Here is a 20,750-nt window from a genome sequence, read left to right as displayed (position 1 = left end):
TGCTCGCGTATCATGTCGTTTTTGGAAACCCAGAATCTACTCTGTAGGAATCAACATGGATTCCGGAAACAACGATCGTGTGAGACCCAACTCGCTTTATTTGTTTATGAGACCCAGAAAATATTAGATACAGGCTCCCAGGTAGATGCTATTTTCCGTGACTTCCGGAAGGCGTTCGATACATTTCCGCACTGTCGCCTGATAAACAAAGTAAGAGCCTACGGAATATCAGACCAGCTGTGTGGCTGGATTGAAGAGTTTTTAGGAAACAGAACACAGCATGTTGTTCTCAATGGAGAGACGTCTACAGACGTTAAAGTAACCTCTGGCGTGCCACAGGGGAGTGTTATGGGACCATTGCTTTTCACAATATATATAAATGACCTAGTAGATAGTGTCGGAAGTTCCATGCGGCTTTTCGCGGATGATGCTGTAGTATACAGAGAAATTGCAGCATTAGAAAATTGTAGCGAAATGCAGGAAGATCTGCAGCGGATAGGCACTTGGTGCAGGGAGTGGCAACTGACCCTTAACATAGGCAAATGTAATGTATTGCGAATAAATAGAAAGAAGGATCCTTTATTGTATGATTATATGATAGCGGAACAAACACTGGTAGCAGTTACTTCTGTAAAATATCTGGGAGTATGGGTGCGGAACGATTTGAAGTGAAATGATCATATAAAAATAGTTGTTGGTAAGGCGGGTACCAGGTTGAGATTCATTGGGAGAGTCCTTAGAAAATGTAGTCCATCAACAGAGGATGTGGCTTACAAAACACTCGTTCGACCTATACTTGAGTATTGCTCATCAGTATGGGATCCGTACCAGATCAGGTTGACGGAGGAGATAGAGAAGATCCAAAGAAGAGCAGCGCGTTTCGTCACAGGGTTATTTGGTAACCGTGATAGCGTTACATAGATGTTTAGCAAACTCAAGTGGCAGACTCTGCAAGAGAGGCGGTCTGCATCGCGGTGGAGCTTGCTCGCCAGGTTTCGAGAGGGTGCGTTTCTGGATGAGGTATCGAATATACTGCTTCCCCCCACTTCTACCTCCCAAGGAGATCACAAATGTAAAACTATAGAGATTCGAGCGCGTACGGAGGCTTTCAGACAGTCGTTCTTCCCGCGAAACATACGCGACTGGAAGAGAAAAGGGAGGTAATGACAGTGGCACGTAAAGTGCCCTCCGCCACACACCGTTGGGTGGCTTGCGGAGTGTAGATGTAGAACCATTATTTTTAACTGTTTACAATTAGTAAGCGTGTGTCTAGAGCATTATAAATGAGTTATGTAGGAGTGATTTGCAGGTCTGTATGGTGTGGGACATGTCGGTGTATGTGTTCTGTGATACATATGCTCCATCCCTAAATCAAGTAAATTTCTCCATCCATGGGCCTAGTGCAGGGTGAGTCCTTTTACCCGAAATGCGTAGGAAGAGGTTGAGTCCTGGTGGCTTAGTTTAGTGGTGATGAACTACGTTTGCAACAATTTTCTTAGGTTGGTGTTAGAGGCGCAAGTGAGCTTTGTTTACTGGCAGAATTCAAACTTAGTGCTGGTTCCTAGGAGGAAGTGGCGGTCGGGTGGCTGAGGTTAGTACAAGTCCCCTTTCTTTCCAACAATTTTCTTAGGTCGGTAGAGCCGGCCAGGGTGGCCGTGCGGTTCTAGGCGCTACAGTCTGGAACCGCGTGACCGCTGCGGTCGCAGGTTCGAATCCTGCCTCGGGCATGGATGTGTGTGATGTCCTTAGGTTAGTTAGGTTTAAGTAGTTCTAAATTCTGGGGGACTGATGACCTTAGAAGTTGAATCCCTAGTGCTCAGAGCCCTTTGAACCATCTTTTTTAGGTTGGCAGCGAAAGTGGGAGTGACCTTTCTTTACTGCCAGAATTCAAACTCGGCACTGGTTTCTAGGAAGAGGTGGCGGTCTGGTCCTCGAAAAGTAGTTGAAATTAGATAGTTGAACACCTTTGCATACGTATATAAAATTGTAAATTGAATTATTTAATATGATTAAAATTGAAATGGAATTAAGTACTTAGGTAATTGATAGGTAAGATGAGCGATGTGGGAGTTAGCATATTTACAGAAGACTATGTCCGTCGCGTGTATGGAGGATGTGTGACGTAAGCGGTCACCCGTCAGTGGGGTGGCAGCGTGGCGAGTGTCCAGTTATAACGCGCGAGAGAAAGTCAATTTAACGAGCGTTCTCGTTGCGACCACACATGCTGTTTTACAGTCATGGCGGATTCCACTGTCGAGCAAACTTTGGCGCCAAAAGTGTTGCACAGCGTTCTCGGTCGCACAAAGAAACGTAGTGGTCGGTGAACGGTCGGCATCGACAGGTTTGAACGTGCTCAGGAAAACAAATTTCGCGCCAAAAGTGTGGCAGGGCGTTCTTTGTGGAACGGCCGACCGTTGTGTGATTCAGCTCCGAGGCAAACAACTTTGGCGGGAAGCATGCGGAGGCGACGAATACACAAGGGACCGCTGTGACGTCAAACTCGGCAAGTTCCAGCGTGTCCAGCGAAAACATGTTTAGGACGTGGGAGCGATCGCTGGGCCCGCGGCTAGCGCTGGCAACACCCAGCGCACCGGCCGCTGGAGCGCGCCGCCAGTCCAGCGCGAGCGGCCGCCTCACGTGATAGAAGACGACTGTGAGTCCGCACGCTGGCCGGCGGGGCCAGGGGGTGGCGACGATTTGAACTAAATCAGGTGGAGCGCGGACGTCGTGGCGACTGCACTGCGATATCACAGATGTGTACTGATTGTGTTGGAGAACGAGTGATGACCGTACTGCTTGAAATAAAGTCTTCAGTCCTTTCCCCCCTACAAAATCAAAGGACGTGACTTAGGTTACTATAAGTGCACTTTATTATTTGACGCGATTTTGATAGGTTACCAGTGAAAAAAGATAAGTGACGGCGAAAGTTCGTACGTGTGATAGATTATGGTGTTGGAATTTGGACTTGTGACAGATTTTTTGCTATGGATGTAACGCAAATGGCTTTCTTCCCACCGGAATCAGACATCTTCAATAAATAATAAATGACAATAATAAATAGAAGTACAGTTTTCGAGACATTATCGTGTTGGAATTTTAATTTGGCTCAATTTTCTAGTGGAGGTAGGCCAATAATAATAATAAATGATGAATGATAATGAATAATAATCAATAATAATAAAGACAAGTACGGTTTTGTAGCCATTATTTTGCTGGAATTTGAATCTGAAGCGAATTTTCTAATGCAGGTAGGGCAATAACAATAAATAATAACAATAAATGATAATAAATGATAATGAATGATAATAAATGTTAATAAATGATAATGAATAATAATAAAGAAAAGTAAGGTTTTGTATGCATTATCTTGTTGGAATTTGAATTTCGCGCCTATTTTATGGAGGGGCAGGGGTTAGGTTAGGTTAGTGGACGTGGCCCAATTGCTCTATTTTCCCGCCAAAATTCACAATTCCTGCCATTTTTTCTGGAGGTTAGGTTAGTGGACATAGCACAATTGGCCTATTTTCCCACAAAACTTGGCCGTCTTGGATGACGTCACGCGTTGTTGCCAAGTGGACATGCCGCCATCTTGGATGACGTCATCACCGCCATCTTGAATAAATTTGGCAACAATGCAGAGTGCGCTGACATGTAGGTTGCTCTACTACACTTGTCTGTTGATTGACAGACACCGCCAACAGTTGTAGAGGGTCGTAATGTGTAATAGGCGGACATCTATCCAAACCATCGAACAGGAATTCTAAACTTTATCGGGGTCCGCTGCAGGTACTATAACAGTTAGGCGAGAGGTGAGAAAACTTGGATATCATGGTCGAGCAGCTGCTTGTAAGCCACACATCACGCCAGTAAATGCCAAACGACCCCTCGCTTGGTGTAAGGAGCGTAAACATTGGACGATTGAACTGTGGAGAAACGTTGTGTGGAGGGGCGAATCACTGTACACAATGTGGCTATCCGATGGCAGGATGTGGGTATGGTGAATGCCCGGTGAACGTCATCTGCCAGCACGTGTAGTGCCAACAGTAAAATTCAGAGGCGGTGGTGTTATGGTGTGGTCGCGTTTTTCATGGAGGGGGCTTGCACCCCTCATTGTTTTGCGTGGCAATATCACAGCACAGGCCTACATTGACGTTTTGGTTCAAATGGCTCTGAGCACTATGGGACTTAACATCTATGGTCATCAGTCCCCTAGAACTTAGAACTACTTAAACCTAACTAACCTAAGGACAGCACACAACACCCAGCCATCACGAGGCAGAGAAAATCCCTGTCCCCGAGGGAATCGAACCCGGGAACCCGGGCGTGGGAAGCGAGAACGCTACCGCACGACCACGAGACATTGACGTTTTAAACACCTTCTTGCTTCCCACTCCTGAAAAGCAATTCGGGGATGGCGATTGCAACTTTCAACACGATTGAGCACGTGTTCATGTTGTACGGCGTGTGGCTGAGTGGCGACAATAACATCTCTGTAATGGACTGGCCTGCACAGAGTCCTGACCTGAATCCTATAGAACACCTCTGGGGTGTTTTGGAACGCTGACTTCGTGCCAGGCGTCACCGACCAACATTGATACCTCTCCTCAGTTCAGCACTCGGTGAAGAATGGGCTGCCATTCCCCAAGAAACCTTCCAGCTCCTGGTTGAACGTATGCCTGCGAGAGTGGAAGGTGTCATCAAGATTAAGGGTGGGCCAACGCCATATTGAATTCTAGCATTACCGATGGAGGGCGCCACGAACTTGTAAGTCATTTTCAGCCAGTTGTCCAGATACTTTTGATCACATAGTTTACATACAGTTTAATGGCCATTAAGGTCATTTTCCAGGTGGTGAAGTCTCTCTCAGGAAGTCTTGCGGGAATCCAGCGTGATGCGGCGAGCAGTTGTGTGTGGTAAGACAGGGACGCTATGTACGTAGTATGCGACAAGAAGGGAATTTGAGTCGAATGGGAAACGTGCTCGGATAGCCGACTGTTTGCCTTCGGCGTCGTCAAATAAGGGGTGTATAGGAAACCTGCTTTCTCAGATCACTAGACAACATTAAAATAAATGGTATTAATGAGTTTTATTACAAATTAAGAAAATACAATACTTAACTTTGTGTTACACAGATTTGTCGCAAGCAAAGGGCGACAGACAAAATAAGAAATCTCTTCAGCCTAACAATTCTAAGTCTGTGTTACATAAACAGTACAAGCAAAGTAACGAGCGTTGACGCTTCCATCCAAGTTGCTAGTCTTGAAGCTGCTATAGAAATGGGCTGCGACCAGTCGGATGCGGCGGTTATGTCCTCTTGGCATAGGGGCCGCTGCTGTCGCATTGTCCTCCTGGAGAAGGGTCGGTCAACGTGCTATTGGCTGACTTCTTCTCACAGCCCTCTCTGCTCTATCGTTCGCGACTGGCGTGCCGGCGCTTGGCTTTACGCCGTAACAAGTATCCTCCTACTTTTTCATCGTCGGATGCAGAGCAGTAGTCATCTTTGGTGGACAACCCAAAACATGCTCGGCTTGCAGGAAGGAAGGTCGCCGGCCAGCAGCACACTGGTTCACATAAGCGGTTACGTGAGCTTTACGCACTGAGGATCAGCGGCAGACATATAGAACAGCCTCTATTAACAATAATACAATTAGAACGGCGGTCAAGTTGCAATTACTACGAGACATGCTGCGTGCGTCCTTCTGCGGGAAGTATGTGTCGAGAGTTTTCCCGATCTTTATAACTACCATACATACATTACACCCACTACAGACGGCGCCAGCAGAACGGTGATACTTCTATGTGAAGGAATGGCGCCAACAGTACTAGGAGTATGGGGCACTAATACGAGGGCTATCCACAAAGTACATTACGTTTTGGAAATAAAAATAAATAAAGTATTGGAATTTTTTTAATTATATACAGATGAAAGCCACACTTAAATACTACTTTTCTACATAGTTGCCATTTAAATTAAGGCACTTATCGTAGCGATGGACGAGCTTGGAAATTTCTTCGTCGTAAAATTCGGCCGCCTGCGCCTTCAACCACATGGTTACCTCTTCTTGAAGCTGCGCGTCGTCATCAAAACGCTGCACAGACAACCACTTCTTCATTGCTGGGAATAAGTGGAAGTCGCTCAGTGCCAGGTCGGGACTGTACGGCGCCGGCCGAAGTGGCCGAGCGGTTCTAGGCGCTACAGTCTGGAACCGCGCGACCGCTACGGTCGCAGGTTCGAATCCTGCCTCGGGCATGGATGTGTGTGACGTCCTTAGGTTAGTTAGGTTTAAGTAGTTCTAAGTTCTAGGAGACTAATGACCACAGCAGTTAAGTCACATAGTGCTCAGAGCCATTTGAACCATTTGACTGTACGGCGGATGAGGAAACAACTCCCACTCAAAGGATTCGAGAACTTCACGAGTGGCATTTGCCGTGTGGGCCCGGGCGTTCTCGTGAATCAGCAAGATCTTTGAGCCCAACTTTCCCCTGCGCTTGTTTTGTATTGCTCTTCTGAGGTTGTGCAGGGTTTGGCAATACCTTTGAGAGTTTATTGTGGTGCCTCTTTCCAGGAAATCCACAAAAATCACACCTTTTTTGTCCCAAAAGAAGAGGTAGCCACGTGGTTGAAGGCGCAGGCGGCCGAATTTTACGACGAAGGAATTTCCAAGCTCGATCATCGCTAGGATAAGTGCCTTAATTTAAATGGCAGCTAAGTAGAAAAGTAGTATTTAAGTGTGGCTTTCATCTGTATATAATTAAAAAAATTTCCAATACTTTATTTATTTTTAATTCCAAAACGTAATGTACTTTGTGGATAGCCCTCGTATATATGACCCGCCAGCCGTTGTGGACGAGCGACTCTAGGCGCTTCAGTCTGGAACCACGCGACCGCTACGGTCACAGGTTCGAATCCTGCCTCGGGCATGGATGTGTGTGATGTCCTTAGGTTAGGTAGGTTTAAGTATTTCTAAGCTCTAGGGGACTGATGACCTCAGACGTTAAGTCCCATGGTGCTCAGAGCCAACGTATGACCCGCTGGAGTCCAATAGAAGGCGCGATAGTTTCCGATTTCACGCAGAGGAAATGGTGCCACTATTCTTAGGCCGCTACGAACATGTCTTATTCTGGGGCGATCTCAACTGCGTGCTCGCCCCAAAGTGTCAATACCCACGTTATAATTCATGTCAGTAGCTGCTGCAACTGGTACAGGACATGAATCCAACCGATACATGGGAGACGGTTTGTGACGGTAGAGGCGGCTATACGTATGTTACAAGTCATTCTGCAAGTCGCCTCAATCGAATTTACGTCACACGTAATCTCAAATCTGCGAGCCTCTATGCGGAATTACGACCTGTCGCCTTCTCAGATCACATAACACACAGACGCACGGTTTCGCTACGTCGCCCGCGGGTGTGGAGTAGTTGCGGGCTTGGAAGTTGAATACAGCACGCCTCAGGGAACCAGAGAGCCGACGCTCATTCGAAGACACTTGGCACATATCTGAACGACACCTTCCGACATATCCGACGATGTTACGACGGTGGCTGGAATGCGTTAAGCCTGCATTGCGCCGAGTCTTGATTGCATATGGAAGGGAGCAGATGATGTGCAGCCGCCACACGGTGGTATCTTCATGATGCTCCGCGAACTTTCTGTATAAGCGTGGTTCGTTATTATTGTGCACTGAAAGAAGCAGTTTGTATCTATTATTTGTTACACCATTTAGGTCAAAAAGAAAAAAAAGTGATGTTGAAAATGTTTCCTTTCAAACAACAGAGATTTTTATTTGCTTTATCATTTTACCTCCAACGTTTTGCTCATTTAGAAGGCGTTTATTTTTTGTTCTCTACAAGGAAGACTTTATTCTTTATTTCAAGAAGATGTCATTTATTACTTCATTCAAGATAATTTTAAAAAAAGCGGTTAATTTGACCGCTTGCGTAAACGAGGGAATCCGGTTTCGAGTCCCCATCCGGCACAAATTTTCACTTGCCACTATTAAATTAATTTCAATGCCCAGTTGTAGCCGATCTCAGAATTTATTTCATTTCATCTAATATTTTTTGTTTCGTTTTCCCAAATGTATTGGTGAAATCATATATTCATTCAGTTTTTCATTCCAAATCCTCACTGTTTTTTCTATAACACAGTTAAAAATAATTGGGGATAAGGCATCACATAGACTTACAACTGTGTTTATGTCGAAGGGCTGAGACAGGTCTCCCATAAATTTGGCTTCAGATACGGTGTCTGCAAGCGTTTCACGAATTATATTTGGTAATTTAGACTTGACACCAAACCCTCAGATTATTTTATCTTTAGTTTGCCTGTGAATGGAATCCAAGGACTTTTCGAAACCAACAAACTTTACTACAATATCTTTTGAATTCAGTACTCTGTGGCAAATGACTGACTTCAGATTAAATATTTGTCCAGAACATGATCTGCCTTTCCTGATACCTACCACCTAGATATTCACCTAAATGACTGTCCAGTGTTGTTTCTACTCCGTTTAGTAATATCTTGGAAAATTTTTATATGCGACTGTTAGCAACGAAATTCCTCTGTTGTTGTTAACGTTTTGCCTGTTACTTTTCTTAGATAGTAGATGTATGAAAGCTACCTTCCACTCTCAACGAATTTTTTGTTTGTTTTTATTTTCCAGATTTCCTCAAAGTTTAATTTAGCTCATTGTTTTATTTTTGGTAGAGACCATTTCAAAATTTCCTCTGTAATGTAGTCTTCTCCACTAGCTTTATTGTTTTTTAAGGTTTTAATTACTTCTTCAATTTCTTTGATAGTGAGAGGTAAATCTTGTAGGTTTTCATACGTGACTATGAATTTAAGTTTATGGGTTGGTTTTGGACTATACAGAAGGTGATCTAGATATCTAGCAAATATTTCGCCATTTTCAGTGTTGATCAAGCCAAGTTTGCCATTTTCAGTTATGAATCATACACTTGTTGTTTGGTACCCCTTAAGTTTCCCCGCAAACGTCTGATAAAAATCACGGTTATTACTGTTTGAAAAGTTTTCCTCAATATCTGCAAGTTTTTATTTCTTCCAGTTATCCTTCATGTTTCCTTTCCTTGCTGTTTAAATTGATCATACTATTCCATTTTGCTTTATTGTTTCCTCTTTTTCCCGTTATTGGCCCTCTCTGTTAAAGATTATTCATATATTTCATTCCACCATATTTTATTTTGGTTTTTGATTGACCCAAATGTTTTCTGTGCAATATTATTAATTTTTTTAGATAATTCTAGCCAGTTGTCATGTTTAAGAGTTTTAATTTTGTCTTGATATTTTTGAATTAATTCTTTTGTTACAGTAAGTCAGTCTATATTATATTTTATTAGTGTTTGTGATTTTCGTTTTACTTTCTTAGGTAGTAGTTTAATTTTAGAAAGGTTGTGATTAGAATAGAATTCTTATTACTTCCACATCCACATCCACTTCCACATCCACATTAGTACTTTTTTGAGAAACAGCTACGTGATCTAACTGAAATTTTCCCAATATCGGGTTTCGAGATATCCATATTTTGGGTTTTCTTGGGAGCTTCCAGGAGGAGGTCGACATTAGTTTCAGGTGAAAATTTAAACATTGACTGATCGCTCTCATACCATTTGTGTTTGTTCTTTCGTAGGCTAGATAGTGATCTACTGTAATTCTAAATTATAATTAGTATTACTATTATTAATTATTAAAGAGAAATCGTGACGAAAAATAAAATGCTAAGACGAAATAAGAGTTCGGATGAAGAAATAGATACAGGGGCGTACATATTTAAGTTTTTAAGATACTCATCATTAAATTAAATTTGCCATGCTGAACCCGCAATTTGTGATTTTTTTGCGTATTGCGGCATCTGTTGTCTCAAAATCCGCCGCAGTATTTTCTGCTGTGTTTTGCTTTATAACCATATTCTTAAAATCAACTTATGCCGTGTCCCACAATACAGGAAAGCACTCCACTTTGTAAATTAAGAGTTGCGATCTTTCGCTGCTTCACAAGTATTTCTCACTTTTCGACACTGAAGTTTTCGTATAGGTATTGACACACAGAACTTCTGCAGTTTTGAGAAAAACTTCCAGCAACTGGCAAGTTCGGCAAGTAATTGCAGCAAGTTGCAAGAAACTGTTTCCACTTACTTTCAGAAGCTACTTCTGGAAGTTGACGAAAGTTGTGGAAATGGACTTGCTGGGGTGTTTCCGCGTCAAAGGACTTGCAGAAGTAACTTCTACGCGTTTAGGGGTTCCACCAATCCCATTCACGTATAGAATGCGGGAAGAATGGTTTCTTGAATGTCTCTTTACGCACTATCATTGAGGCACTGACATGCGAAAGGTCGTAACTCCCAAAAATTCTAATTCTCAGGTTTTGTATCGAGAAGGTAGTATGTGGCTATACCAATGCAGTACGTCTAGATATAACAAAACTCAGCTGAAAACGTAGTTGTTAGATAGCGTCAGTTGCATACGCAGAGCTATCGTCGCGGACAGTGTCCCGGCAACAGCGCGTGTCAAGACGTATTGGTAACAAGTAGTAGTGTTTGTCATGATACAGATCTTTGTTTATAAATTAGTATGCGCTAGAAACTCCTTCATTTAGAATGGTAAGTTGAAATTACTGACTCATTACTCTTACTGTACGGTTTCGTGTCTGTTTAACCAAACTCGCTTGTACACAACATTCTTTCCTAGGTAAAATGTAAGTGTCGTTATAGGTGTCGTGAATACAATTAAGAGGGTATAACAAAATTTATACAGAATTTTGGAAACAGGTATCCGATGTACAAGGAACATATCTAATGGGTCTCATTAACATCGTGTATATTCAGGGAAGACGTGATGGAAAACGCTATGATCAAGCGTTAAATAGGAGGCGAGTTTCTGAAACATATTACTTACCCACCGCCAATGGCCCCGTGCAAGTTGCCAGCGGATCTTTTAAAAATATTTTGGTGCTATCAAACAAAAGTTTGTATACTGTAATGGAGAAGAAGAAAAAGGGAGCGAAAAAATTTGAAGATCACCTGGTAAAAATCCTTATTATCTATTTTTAACTTCCTTAATGAGAAGTGTCATGTATTTTACCGCAAAATTTGTTCATAGAATACAAATGACAGTAATTCTGAATTTGGATAAGGAGTGATTTTGCATGTTTAATATATAGAAAGTGGGATTTCATAGACAAAACTTACAAAATTTTTCTAATACTATATGTACACCACTGGCCATTAAAATTGCTACACCACGAAGATGACGTATTACAGACGCGAAATTTAACCGACAGGAAGAAGATGCTGTGATATGCAAATCATTAGCTTTTCAGAGCATTCACACAAGGTTGGCGCCGGTGGCGACACATACAACGTGCTGACATGAGGAAAGTTTCCAACCGATTTCTCATACACAAACAGCAGTTGACCAGCTCTGCCTGGTGAAACGTGGTAGTGATGCCTCGTGTAAGGAGGAGAAATGCGTACCATCACGTTTCCGACTTTGATAAAGATCGGATTGTAGCCTATCGCGATTGCGGTTTATCGTATCGCGACACTGCTGCTCGCGTTGGTCGAGATCCAATGACTGTTAGCAGAATACGGAATCGGTGGATTCAGGAGGGTAATACGGAACGTCGTGCTGGATCCCAACGGCTTCGTATCACTAGCAGTCGAGATGACAGAAACCTTATCCGCATGGCTGTAACGGATTGTGCTGCCACGTCTCGATCCCTGAGTCAACAGATGGGGACGTTTGCCAGACAACAACCCTCTGCACGAACAGTTCGACGACGTTTGCAGCAGCGTGGACTATTAACTCGGAGACCATGGCTGCGGTTACCCTTGACGCTGCATCACAGACAAGAGCGCCTGCGATGGTGTACTCAACGACGAACCTGGGTGCACGAATGGCAAAACGTCATTTTTCCGGATGAATCCAGGTTCTGTTTACAGCATCATGATGGTCGCATTCGTGTTTGGTGACTTCGCGGTGAACGCACATTGGAAGCGTGTATTCGTCATCGCCATACTGGCATATCACCCGGCGTGACGGTATGGTTTGCCATTGGTTACACGTCTCGGTCACTCACCTCTTGTTCGTATTGACGGCACTTTGAACAGTGGACGTTACATTTCAGATGTGTTACGACCCGTGCCTCTACCCTTCATTCGATCCCTGTGGAACCCTACATTTCAGCAGGATAATGCACGACCACATGTTGCAGGTCCTTTACGAGCCTTTCTGGATGCACGACTGCTGCCCTAGCCAGCACATTCTCCAGATCTCTCACCAATTGAAAACGTCTGGTCAATGGTGGCCGAGCAACTGGCTCGTCACAATACGCCAGTCACTACTCTTGATGAACTGTGGTATCGTGTTGAAGCTGCATGGGCAGCTGTACATGTACACGCCATCCAAGCTCTGTTTGACTCAATGCCCAGGCGTATCAAGGCCGTTATTACGGCCAGAGGTGGATGTTCTGGGTACTGATTTCTCAGGATCTATGCGCCTAAATTGCGTGGAAATGTAATCACATGTCAGTTCTAGTATAATATATTTGTCCAATGAATGCCCGTTATTTCTTCTTGGTGTTGCAATTTTAATGGCCACTAGTGTAACACAAACACGACTGTATACGTTCCATTACAAGCAGTTTCTGTAATAATGTTACTGGAAATGACTTCGTAAGTTTGTTTTTCGGTTCGTCTGAAAAGTTTTCTTTTTGTCATTACCATCTTTCCCATGCCCATGCCTCAATTAATCTAATCTCGTATTCACGGTCTCTATGAGAGTGATAGTTAGGGAACTGTAGTAATTTCTAGATTGACTGCATTTGCCAAGTGTCCTGCCAATGAACTGGAGTCTGCCATATGCTTTATTTACTATTGAATCTACGTGACCATTGCACTTCATTTACCCACACACTGTTGCGTGCAGGTATTCCTATGAGTTAACTGATTTCGATGGTGACTCATTGACAGTCTAGTCATAAGATACTACATTTCTTTGTTTCCTTGCGTGCACAGTTCTACATTTCTGAGCATTTGAAAGACATTGCAAATCTCTGTACCACTTTGTAATCTTATTAAGATCTGGATGAACACCTATGCAACTTTCTTGTGATAGTACCTCATTATAAATAACTGCCTCATTTGCAACATAAACTGAAGAGCCGAAGGAACTGGTACACCTGCCTATTATCGTTTAGGGCCTCCGAGAGCACGCAGAAGTGCCGCAACACGACGTCGCATGGACTCGACTAATTTCTGAAGTAGTGCTGAAGAGAGCTGACACCATGAATTCTGCAGGGCTGTCCATAAATTCGTAAGAGTACGAGGGGGTGGAGATCTCTTCTGAACAGCACGTTGCAAGGAATTACAGATATGCTCAATAACGTTCATGTCTGGGGAGTTTGGCGGCCAGCGGAAGTGTTTAAACTCAGAAGGGTGACAATGAGACACTCTGTAGCAATTCTGGACGTGTGGGGTTTCGCATTGTGCTGCTGGAATTGACCAAGTCCGTCGGAATGCACAATGAACATGAATGGATGCAGGTGATAGTTCGAAAACCTGTCATATTTCGTAAACATTTTGAGATGTCGAAATGAGATTTTTTGCAAATGATAGCACCCAAAGAAGCCTCGTATTTTGTCATATGATTAATACGTGAATTTTTTGTATCTATCAATATATCGAAGTCACTATAGTTACTTTGAGTGGAGAAATTTAATTTTTAAATAGCTCATGAAAGGAAAAGTGCAGTGAAATGGAACACATTAATATTTATGATATTATGTATAGGCCTACGGGGCTTAAAGAGAAACCATATGTTAAAAGATGTAATCGTTAAGTAACTATGAGTTTCAAATATTTCATTTTACATTAAGATCTCTTGTTTATTTGCAACTTTTAGAATATATAATAGCTACATATAATAAAACCAGCTTGCAACTATTCTTTCCAGCATCGCTGTTGGAATAGCCGTTATAGGCAAGACATACAGCTTCTGCTACTCTAGCGCAATTCATTGTACTGAAATACTGTACATCCCTAATCAGTCTCCTGCGAAGCACCTTAGCACCAGGTACCAAATATAATATCTTACATACTGTGTTCAATATCGACAAGCTCAGGAGGGCAATGCATCACACTAGATGAAGATTTTCACTGAGCCCAGTCTTTCAGGTAGTTATGTAGGGCAACAGTAGTCATGATTATTAGCTTTACCATTTCTGGTTTATCTGTAACGATACAACGTTCGATTCGACATTTAGCGGCCAAGACACCGGTTTTATATTTGGATGACCTGTTTGCCAGAGACAGAGGGTAGTAAAATTCCATACGGAATTAGTGCATGCTTCAGTTAGCCTGCGTATGCCCACGTGATATCTGAAGACAGCGGAAAATCCTCGTCAGCTCCAAACGCACATGGCAGCATCTGCAGAACCACATTACAATCTATTTGCCACCAGTGGCTCCTATGCAGTTTGAGACCTTCAAGTGCCTTCTAAACTCGTGGGCAATACATAGCTAGCGATTGTGTGTGTGAAATCTTATGGGACTTAACTGCTAAGGTCATCAGTCCCTAAGCTTACACACTACTTAACCTAAATTATCCTAAGGACAAACACACACACACCCATGCCCGAAGGAGGACTCGAACCTCCGCCGGGACCAGCCGTACAGTAGCTAGTGACTGGTTGTTGATTCTGAAAGGGACTGATAATGTCCCACAGAATTCCACATGTCTTACGGAAAACTCCAAAAATTTGTACGAATAGAATGGCTAACGCGCTAATTCAACTTTATCATTTCCTGACAGACACCACAAGTAAACTGCATTACAAGTTGTATACTTTATCGCAATATGAGGCTTTTTGTAGTGAGTAATAGAGCCTATATTAAACAGTTATTTCAGCAAGAAATACGGGAAAAACTAACTAATAAAATGTATTTGTAACTGTTGTCAGGTTGCATTAACCAGAAAGGCAATTAGTCGCACTATTTGTCTGTTGTGGTCTTCAACCCGAAGACTGTTTTAATACAGCGCTGCACACTGGTGTATCCTGTGCACGCCGCATCTCTGCACAGCTGCCACAATCTACATCCGTTCTGACGCGCCTTCTGTTATCGACCCTTGGTCTCCCTCTACAATGTTAAACCCCACATTTGCCTCCATTACCAAACTAACGATTGGCTGATGCCTCTGGACATGACTTATTCACTTAATCCTTCTTTTAGTCAAGTTGTGTCATAAATATATTTTCTCTCCTATCCGATTCTGTGCCTCTTTATTATTTAGGCAAGTACCCGTCTAATCTTCAGCACACTCCTGTAGAATCACACATAAAACTTTTCCATTCTCTTCTTATTTGAATTGTTTACTGTCCACGTCTCACCTCTGTAAAAGACAAAACTCCAAACAAAAACCTTCAGGAAATACACTGAAACATTTAAATTTATATTTGACTTTTCAATTTTTTTCCTGGCTACTGGCAGCCTGCAATTACATCTTCACATATCCTATTGTCAGATATTTTGATGCCCAAAGGGCAAAAATCATCTACTACTTCTACTGTCTTATTTCCTTCTCTGATACTCTTTTAATTTGACTACATTCCATTACCCTTGATTTCCTTTTATTAATATCCGTCTTATACCCTCTTTTCAAGACACTATTCATTCCATTCAACTGATCTCCGAAGTCTTTGGCGCCTTTGGAACAATTACAATATCATTGGCAAACATCAAAGCTTTACTTATTCTTCATTAACTTAAACTCTTTTTTTTAAAAAAAAATTGCTTCGTTTCCTTTACTGCATGCTCTACATTCAGACAGAATAACATGAGGATGGGCTACAACTACCTTCCCAATTAATGATTCCCTTTCATGTCCTTCGACTCTTGCAAGAGGTGCCTTCAGTAACTATAAAGAAACTACGGACAACATGGCCACACAAGGATTAGCGCATAGCTGTAGTCTGGTTTCTATAAAAGTTATAGAAAACTTTCGCTCTCTGTATTTTATTCCTGCTACCTTCGTAATTTAATATGGTGTATTCTAGCTAACATTTTGAAAAGCTTCCTCTAAATCTACGAATGATATAAACCTAGAATTACCTTTTTTAAGTGGTAGAATCAGTATTACCTCCAGTGTTCAATAATTTCTTCAGAATCTATTACTGTCCCCAAGTTCGTTTGCATAGCCCCCCCCCCTCGCTCATCCACCTTCTAGGTATTCCTTCCACCTTCCAGCTTTCCCTTCTTGGCTAATTGTGGCTTCCTATCTGAGATCTTGATATTCATGCGACAGCTTATATTTTTCCTCCATTTTCTTTTCTCGTATAGCCAGCGCCTATCTTTTCCACAATCAAACGGGCGTCTACAGTCTTATATTTGCCCTCTAGTCTTCTTCCTTCGACATTTTACACTTTCCATTGATCTCGTTTTATAGACGTATTTATGTCAGCTTCAAATGGTTCAAATGGCTCTGAGCACTATGGGACTCAACTGCTGTGGTCATAAGTCCCCTAGAACTTAGAACTACTTAAACCTAACTAACCTAAGGACACCACACAACACCCAGCCATCACGAGGCAGAGAAAATCCCTGACCCCGCCGGGAATCGAACCCGGGAACCCGGGCGTCGGAAGCGAGAACGCTACCGCACAACCACGAGATGCGGGTGTCAGCTTCATTTTCTGCCTATTTATATTATCTCTTTTCGTCAATTAAGTTTAATATCTCGTGTGTTATCCTAGGATTTCTACTGGATATTGTCTTTTTGCCTCTTTGATTCTCTACATCTACATCTACATCTATACTCCGCGAGCCACCTTACGGTGTGTGGCGGAGGGTACTTATTGTACCACTATCTGATCCCCCCTTCCCTGTTCCATTCGCGAATTGTGCGTGGGAAGAACGACTGCTTGTAAGTCTCCGTATTTGCTCTAATTTCTCGGATCTTTTCGTTGTGATCATTACGCGAGATATATGTGGGCGGTAGTAATATGTTGCCCATCTCTTCCCGGAATGTGCTCTCTCGTAATTTCGATAATAAACCTCTCCGTATTGCGTAACGCCTTTCTTGAAGTGTCCGCCACTGGAGCTTGTTCAGCATCTCCGTAACGCTCTCGCGCTGACTAAATGTCACCATGACGAATCGCGCTGCTTTTCGCTGGATCATGTCTATCTCTTCTATTAATCCTACCTGGTAAGGGTCCCATACTGATGAGCAATACTCAAGAATCGGACGAACAAGCGTTTTGTAAGCTACTTCTTTCGTCGATGAGTCACATTTTCTTAGAATTCTTCCTATGAATCTCAACCTGGCGCCTGCTTTTCCCACTATTTGTTTTATGTGATCATTCCACTTCAGATCGCTCCGGATAGTAACTCCTAAGTATTTTACGGTCGTTACCGCTTCCAATGATTTACCACCTATGGCATAATCGTACTGGAATGGATTTCTGCCCCTATGTATGCGCATTATATTACATTTATCTACGTTTAGGGAAAGCTGCCAGCTGTCGCACCATGCATTAATCCTCTGCAGGTCCTCCTGGAGTACGTACGAGTCTTCTGATGTTGCTACTTTCTTGTAGACAACCGTGTCATCTGCAAATAGCCTCACGGAGCTACCGATGTTGTCAACTAAGTCATTTATGTATATTGTAAACAATAAAGGTCCTATCACGCTTCCCTGCGGTACTCCCGAAATTACCTCTACATCTGCAGATTTTGAACCGTTAAGAATGACATGTTGTGTTCTTTCTTCTAGGAAATCCTGAATCCAATCACAAACCTGGTCCGATATTCCGTAAGCTCGTATTTTTTTCACTAAACGTAAGTGCGGAACCGTATCAAATGCCTTCCTGAAGTCCAGGAATACGGCATCAATCTGCTCGCCAGTGTCTACGGCACTGTGAATTGTCTTGACTAGATCACCTTTCCAAGCTACTCATTCGTCTTGGTATGCAGTGTATTCCTTTACCTTGTTTAAGTCAATAGTTGCCTAATGCTTCCTTTCAAACACTTAACAATCTCTTAATCTTTTAACTTACCGCCGGCCGGTGTGGCCGTGCGGTTAAAGGCGCTTCAGTCTGGAACCGCGTGACCGCTACGGTCGCAGGTTCGAATCCTGCCTCGGGCATGGATGTGTGTGATGTCCTTAGGTTAGTTAGGTTTAATTAGTTCTAAGTTCTAGGCGACTGATGACCTCAGAAGTTGAGTCGCATAGTGCTCAGAGCAATTTTTTTTTTAACTTACCCTGATAATATCTTCTTAATCTTCACAGAAATTTCCCGATGTCGTGGGAAAGTGTCTCACCAAACTTCTAGCTCTTGTGGGTGTACTCTCTTAACATTGGAAACTTCTTTCTAGAACCAAGTATGCTGGTAATTGTGAAGTCTACATCAAACGCTAGTGGATGGCTCAAATGGCGCTGAGCACTATGGGACTCAACATCTTAGGTCATAAGTCCCCTAGAACTTAGAACTACTTAAACCTAACTAACCTAAGGACATCGCCGGCCGAAGTGGCCGTGCGGTTAAAGGCGCTGCAGCCTGGAACCGTAAGACCGCTACGATCGCAGGTTCGAATCCTGCCTCGGGCATGGATGTTTGTGATGTCCTTAGGTTAGTTAGGTTTAACTAGTTCTAAGTTCTAGGGGACTAATGACCTCAGCAGTTGAGTCCCATAGTGCTCAGAGCCTTTTGAACCATTTGAACCTAAGGACATCACACACACCCATGCCCGAGGCAGGATTCGAACCTGCGACCGTAGCAGTCCCGCGGTTCCGGACTGCAGCGCCAGAACCGCACGGCCACCGCGGCCGGCAAACGCTAGTGGAGCAACACAAGGGAGAGTTACCTGCACGGAAAATCCACCGGATACTTTTCTCTATCGCCTCCCTGACAGAAAAAAAATCACCTTCTATGCATGACTGCCACACGCGCCGGTCTTAACGTACGTAAAACCACTACACGAGTCAGGAAACGAATCGGGCGACTTACTGCTATAAACAGGCTTGGAAATGGCATGTTACGACTAGACAGTGAGTGCGTCATGCGAGTCGAATCCTGTATAACTTCACTGAGGCGCTCTTGAGAGACGTGCTCTGCAGAGAATATCACCAAGAGGAATCCTTTGGTACCTTATTTGGTATTCAGGGAACAATGGAACAAACTGTCTATAGACTTTACAAGCAGTCTTCAAAAAAATGGTTCAAATGGCTCTGAGCACTATGGGACTTAACATCTATGGTCATCAGTCCCCTAGAACTTAGAACTACTTAAACCTAACTAACCTGAGGACAGCACACAACACCCAGCCATCACGAGGCAGAGAAAATCCCTGACCTCGCCGGGAATCGAACCCGAGAACCCGGGCGTGGGAAGCGCGAACGCTACCGCACGACCACGAGATGCAGGTTTACAAGCAGTCTACTAGAGAACGTTTCAAATAGATGCAGATAGTAAACAAAGACGTTTACAGATCTAAAGTTGGCGGGCTTTGTTTGTATCGCGAGGCGCTTAGCGGACTCGCGTCTGGGCGTCTAAACGATGGACCCATCCGCAGTAAACTAGAGCAGTGATGAGTATGCATTTCCTCATTCCGCTAACTAGCAGCTTTGCTTGAATATTTTCTTCCTGTATCGAGTCCCTCCTTGGTCATGTGTGTTGACCTGAAAATATTCGTACACTTTTTGCGTGTTGCACAACTATTATAGATGCAATCTAAATATTTGCGTCAATCACAATACGTAACATATAATGTGTGCCTCGTCCTCAGTGAGGCCGTGGTGTTGGATGGAGACTGGTCTGCGCTCGGAATTCACAGGCTGTTCCCGACTTGCAGAGCGCGACATAGTTTATACTACGGATTTTGCCACTGATTACCGTGGAAACGTTTAAATATGAAACGCCGTATAATACGGGCTTGTGCTGTGATGGATCCAGATGACATTCGAAGTGCAATCTGTCCGTATCCGCTTTATATCACGAATCTCATCTACTCGTAACAGTTACAATGCAACTGGTGGTGATGCTTTGTCAATAAAAGCGAAAAGCGCTTGACGAATGAGATTTGTAATTTTCAGACAGCTTAAGAGAGAAAGAAAACAAAGTACCAAGAAGAGGTTCAGCTAGGTGAGCGTGGGACGGAATTTCTATAGAGCTGCTAGCAGTTGATGAAATCTTTTGGATTTTAGTTACTAGTGTTTGATACTAACGACCCCTCTAGGCTATCAGAAGACTGATATCAGAATTATCGAGGAGCAGTTGTTGTAACAGGCCGCTACATTAAATACTACGGTACTTGCGACCAAACCTTACTGGACAACGCTAACTGTAATTTCATTTCATATCGAAGACTAATTGGAGAGACTTAATAACGCCTTCAAGATAGCACGTGGCCACATCATCTTATCTCCTGATACTGTTACTCGTCACCTATTGCTTGACTAAAAAGCTATTGGTGAAAAAGAATTCAGTAGGTAATGTCTCCTCGTGTGAAGTCAACAATGAAGATATATCTGTGGTTCGACTCTCAGTCAGAATATAACTTCTCTTCTACTTTCTAGTTGAAACAAATGCAAACCTCGCCGTGAAATAAACTAATAGTTAACGTCTGTTCATGTCTAGGAAGCAACGGCGATCCCAGTAAGGCAAAACTTGTTTGTTTGGTCATTGCAGTTTGTCATCTAGTGATGAAAAAATTCTGTATCTAACATTTGACTGTGCTT

Source organism: Schistocerca americana, chromosome X, assembly GCF_021461395.2.
Source record: "Schistocerca americana isolate TAMUIC-IGC-003095 chromosome X, iqSchAmer2.1, whole genome shotgun sequence".
NCBI classification, from domain to species: Eukaryota; Metazoa; Arthropoda; class Insecta; order Orthoptera; family Acrididae; genus Schistocerca; species Schistocerca americana.
The sequence above is the reverse complement of the archived record's forward strand: the minus strand, read 5'-3'. Positions refer to the sequence as shown.